Here is a 5,896-nt window from a genome sequence, read left to right as displayed (position 1 = left end):
CATTCAAAGACAGGTGGTGACATTTCTGAAAGCAAAAACGGAATGCTGTTTCTGGAATTGGAGTAAAGAAATAAATGTCAGGCTCTTAATAGCCAACATACTAGTTAGTTTTCAGAACTTTGTTCTGGGCACTGTTTCAACCACTTCCAATTAGTTAATCATTAAATCCTCATAATAATCCTATATGGTAGGCATGATTACTATCAATTCCAATTTATAGGGCTAGGGTGATAGATCAGCTTTCCTGAATTCCCACAGCTAATAAGTGAACAAGGAATGATTTGAACGCGGTCTCTCTCCCAAGTCCTTGCTCTCAATCTATACTAGGCTATCTCTCCCTGAGCATGAGGATTTGCAGCACCCATATATTTTCTACCATATTATACTACTTTTCTTTATTTTTCATATAGTGGTGGGCATTTCCATCATATTAATGACTTAAAAATGACACCTAGATAAAGCCGACTTCAGATCTCTATGTTGTATTTTCCCCTAAAAATATTTTAAAGCAGTCTTTTCCTTTTGCAATTATGTGAGTTTCTTTCAATAAGAAGACAAATGCCAATCCTCAGAGGAATGTTGTGTGAGTAAGAAAGATTCTGAAAAACTGGAGCAAGATGCTATTTGCATCGCGTCTCTCATTTTCCCCTTTTCCTATCTGCCTGCAGTTCTACAAAGCAGCATTCTCTCAGTCTGAGCATCCTGGGGCTTAATTCCAATGCAGATCTGCCTAATCACTAGTGAATCTAAGATCGCTCTAGTGGCCCATCTGTCTGAGACCTAAGAGGAAAAGAATGCCTTCTTTTCTCAAGTGACTGCAAAAGTAACAGGCTAATTCTCCATTTGTTTATATCATATAAGTTTAAAGCCCAAATACAGACATTGAGTCTTTTTCTAAATACATCAGATTGAAGGCATTTTTATAAAACTCATTTCCCTGAAAAAATATATATTTTAAAATGACAGGAAGGTGCAGGCTTTGTGGAGAGGATTTTTATAATCTGCTACTTTTGGTCAGATCTAATCCATGAAGCAGAAACCTGACTGATGGTGAATATGCTCTTAGCATCCTTTTCTATCAGCTGAAATCTTTCCAGCAAGAATGTAAAGTAGTTGCCTTGGCCACTCATTCTTCAGGGGCTGACATGACAGGTGACAGGTGGCTTGCCATCCCAGAGAAAGACAGCCAAGGTTATGGACAATTCCATGAGTACTGGCTACATGACTCCAATTTCCTTCTGACTCAACCTCATACCACACAGTGGTTAAGTGTGGCTTCTGAAGACAGAGGGCTTGAGTCCAAATTCTGGCTCCCCCACTGTCTAGCTGCATGACCTTGGGCAGGTCACCTGTCTGTGGTTCAGTGCCCATCTGGGCTTCTGTGAGGATGAGATGGGATCGCCTATGCCTTTGGAACTGGAAAGTGATTGCTCTATCAGGCATCACAGTGTGTCAGTGGGAAAGGTGAGAGCATCAACAGTGCACAATGCATAGACATTCTTGGGAATAGAAAGGAATTTTATGTTTGCTTCACAAATAAAGCATTATTGTTGGGGCTGCATAAAACATTTCCAGAACAACTAATGCCATTCATCCTTATGTTGTCAATAAAGAACTGTCGATCTAGAGCAGTGATTTTAGCCTTTTTCATCGTGTGACACACATAAACAATTACTAAAATTCTGTAATGCACCAAAAATATATTTATGGCTGATCTGAGGGAAAAATGTACTATTTTGTTTGATTTACAAAAAAGATAATAGTGATTACTTACCCTTTTTGTTCCAACATGACTTTTGTAAAAATTAGGTAGTGCAGTGAAGGCCTGGGGAGGGGTCGGGAGCAAGGAGGGGGGAGATAATGGGTGGGGGGAGATATTTGCAATACTTTCAAAGATAATAAAAATAATTAAAAATCATGTGTTAATATGTGTATATAAGGATTTCTGGTACCAAATATTAACCAATTATATGCAACCTTATTATGTAACCATGACCAATAAGATGCAACTCTATTTTATGACCTATATATTTATGGTTCAAGACAGGGCATTCACAGCGAATGGCTATTGTTGTGTTGGCTGTTGTCATTTTTTTTTATTTGGCAATCTGAGGGAAGGAGATCAGTGCCCCTGACTAAATAGTCAGGTGTTGCATGTTTTAAAAATTCTTGTGGCACACCAGTTGAAAATCTCTGACAGAGATCTGATAAAAAGCAAGACAGGGACAGGTGAGTAGAAAGAATGCCCTGAATTAAGTATATTTATATCTTTCTTTAAAAATATATTTTTATTAGCCCTCTGTAATCTGGCTCCAGAACTTGCTTGGAGTGGCTACTGAATAGGTGAGGAAATGTACAAACTCTATCTAGGTGAGATCAGGGATTTCATATGCATATTGATAGTTCTATAGCTCACATCTATGTCTATATATTTCATCTATAGTGGGGGTTTAAGGGCATATTTTAAAAAATCAGTAAACAAGTAAAGAGTTCTAGGCACAAGGGACTTGGGTAGGCATCCAGAAGTCTGAATCTGGCAGTTATGGGCTTGGACATGCCGGCCAAGGAAGCAAGGCTGTCAGGAGGACAGAGGCAGGGATGTGGTCAAAGTACAGGTTCAGGAGTAGAATGGGCATCTAGCCATAGGGAGCTTTGATATGTTGTGCATCTGTTATGTTGTGAAAATATACGATCTGACTTGTTCTGGACAACAGCCATTTGAAAAAGAAATTATCTTAATGTTCAACATGATGGCATTGAGGTTTAGAAGTTATTTCCTGTGTGTTATGGACTGAAGTGTGTGCCTCAACATGAATATTTTGAAGCCAATGTGATTGTATTTGGCGATAGAGCTTTTAGGAGGTGATTAAGGTGAAATGTGCTCATAAGGGTGTGACCCTATTCCAGAATAATTGGTGGTCTTACAAGAATAGAAACATTGCTCTCTTCCCCACCCACCCCTGCACACCCCGCAAGTGAGGACACTGAGAAGAAGCCATCTACGGACCAAGAAGAGGGCCCTCACCAGAAATCATACTGGCCAGCTTCTTGACATTGAACTTTCCAGCCTCCACCACAAATTTCTGTTGTTTAAGCCATACAGCCTTAGGGTGTTGTGATAGCCTCAGCTGATTGATACACTAATTATAAATCATTAATTGATCAGGATTTGTGGTTCAAATTGACCAGGTGTGAGGATAGGAAAAAGCAAATAGACTCAAGACCAGGAAGCTACAGAATAGACTTGTACTATTAGGTTGGCTTACACAAAAGTGAAATAAACGGAAATTGGCATTGGTTATAGGGTAAGGTCTCTGTTCCTTCTGGAAATTGCTCTTCTCTGTAGGAGATGAGGCCTGGCAGGTACTATTCCCTCAAAGGAGTAAGGGCTCAGAATGGCCAAAGGAGGCAGCAGAGAGCTCCAGTGAGGAGACCTCTTGGGAGGTAGCCTACCCTAACATGGGTCTGTTTTTATTTCATAAAGAACAAAGCCTTCTAATTTTTAGCAAATCTATTGACCTTATAGCTGTGGTTCTGCCACATAATGCTAAGGTTCTCTCAATGAAATCAAACCAGATATGCACACAGTACAAACATGACATGATGTCTATTTTCTGAACTGTAATCAATGCAGTAACATCCCTGGGTTCACTGTGATTTGGGGGTTTCTCCTGAAAGACTCAACTCCATTTGTTATTCAGAGTAAGCACCAGGGTGCTCAGAGAGGAGCTAAAGTGTCTTCCCAGTCTGATAAACTTAAATAATTTCTCTCTCAATCAGTCACTTAGAGGATGTATCTGACACTTCATAATTTTTTGGTGATAAAGTAATATTACCATTTCTTTGATATCCCCTAAGTGATAACTAACTCTTTGTCAATCTGGTGCCTTGCGATGCACAGGAATGTGATGCCACCTTCATAAAATCCCCTCTATGAAGCTCTAAGGACCTCTTCTACAGCATAATAAATGAAATATTATTTTTATGGTTTCCAGCCAGAATTGAAAGCAGCAATGCTAAAATGCCACAGAACAGTTGCTTGCAAGATTTCCAGAACAGTCTTGGCAACCAAGCTGCCTGGGGAACTTGGATATGAACTTGAATACCAGCTTGAATGTGTTTCCTTTAAACAAAACAAAACTCGGAGTTCTACACATCAACCACAGTGATAAATAAACCTAGAGCTTCGAATTCTGTGACATATTAAAATGGGACAAAGACAATGGCTCAATGGCAATGAGAATAACCAGACTGAGGATAAAGTAAAAACTGCTGCATTACAACAGATACTTCCCATCACTGTCTCTGCTCCCACATAACTCACTATTATACAACTTCTAGATTGATTTTCCTATACCATAGCTGTGGTCATTTCCCTCACCTCTTTAAAATGCTTCAATTGCTTCCCGATGTCTACTAAATAAAACCAGCAATCCAGATCCCTTGCCATCTGGCCCCAAACTACTTTCTAACTACCACTTCTCGCCAAATTCTCTTTCACCGTTCAAACATCACCAAGCCTAAGACTGCTCATGAGTTTAAAATTACATTTCAATCATTCTTCCTGAAAATATCTGTCACTTTTTTTGGTCAACCGCAAACTTATCTCAGACATTCAATTCAATGACTTCTTTAGTATATGGGGTACCAGACGCAAAACTCTTCAGAATCCAGGTTTAATAGATTAAAAAAAAAAAAGCATGAAGGGAGGGGGATTGGAGAGCTGAGTAAAAAGGTGAAGAGATTAAGCAAAAACAAACAAGTAAACAAAAACTCATAGACAGACATCAGTATGGTGATGAACAGAGAGAACCAGGGGTCGGGGGAGGTAAATGATAATAAAGCGGGGAACAAATGATAATAGAAGAACACTTAACTTGGGGTGGTAAACACCTAATACAATAAACAGATGATGTATTATAGAATTGTACACCTGAAAACTGTATAATTGTAATAACCAATGTCACTCCAATAAATTAAATTAAAATAAGATAAAAAATATTAAAAAGCATGATGGTTATCTTAGGTTGAGCTACTATAACAAATATCACAAGCTGAGTAGTTTACACAAGATAAATTTATTTTTTATAGTTTTCGATGCTTAAAATCTATAATCAGGGTGCCAGAAAGTCAGGTTCTATGGAGGGTGTTCTTCTGGTCTTTAGACAGTAATAAAGTCACATAATGAAGAATATCTTGGTTGTGCTCACATTTTGACAATTATGAATAAAGCTGACATAAACATCTGTTTCCAGAAGTTTTATGTGTGGACACAATTTATCAACCCATTTGAACAACCATTTTGCATTCCCGTCAGCAGTGAATGAGAGTTCCTATTGGCCATTCTAATTGGGGTGTAATGCTAGCTCATTGCATTTTATTTTGCATTTTTTTAAAAAAATTTAAATATATTTTATTGATTTTTTACAGAGAGGATAGAGAGTTAAAAACATTGATGAGAGAGAAACATCGATCAGCTGCCTCCTGCACACTCCTGGGGATGTGCCTGCAACCAAGGTACATGCCCTTGACTGGAATTGAACCTGGGACCCTTGAGTCTGCAGGATGATGCTCTATCCACTGAGCCAAACCGGTTAGGACTATTTTGCATTTTAATTTGCATTTTATTTTTATTGATAATATACGATGTAAAGTTCTTTTCATATACTTGTCATCTCTATATCTTTTTCAGTGGAGCATCTGATAAAGTCATTGGCCCATTTTTTAATTGAGTAGTTTGTTTTCATATTGTTCACTTTGAAGGCTTCTTCCCATATTTTGGACAATGATCGTTTTTCTGACTTGTATTTTGCAAATATTTTCTTCCAGCCTGTGGCTTGTCTTTGGGCTCTATTGACATTGTCTTTCACATAGCAGACAAATTTAATTTTTAAAA

This window comes from Myotis myotis, unplaced genomic scaffold, assembly GCF_014108235.1.
Source record: "Myotis myotis isolate mMyoMyo1 unplaced genomic scaffold, mMyoMyo1.p scaffold_m19_p_1, whole genome shotgun sequence".
Lineage (NCBI taxonomy): Eukaryota > Metazoa > Chordata > Mammalia > Chiroptera > Vespertilionidae > Myotis > Myotis myotis.
Note: the sequence above shows the minus strand (reverse complement) of the source record.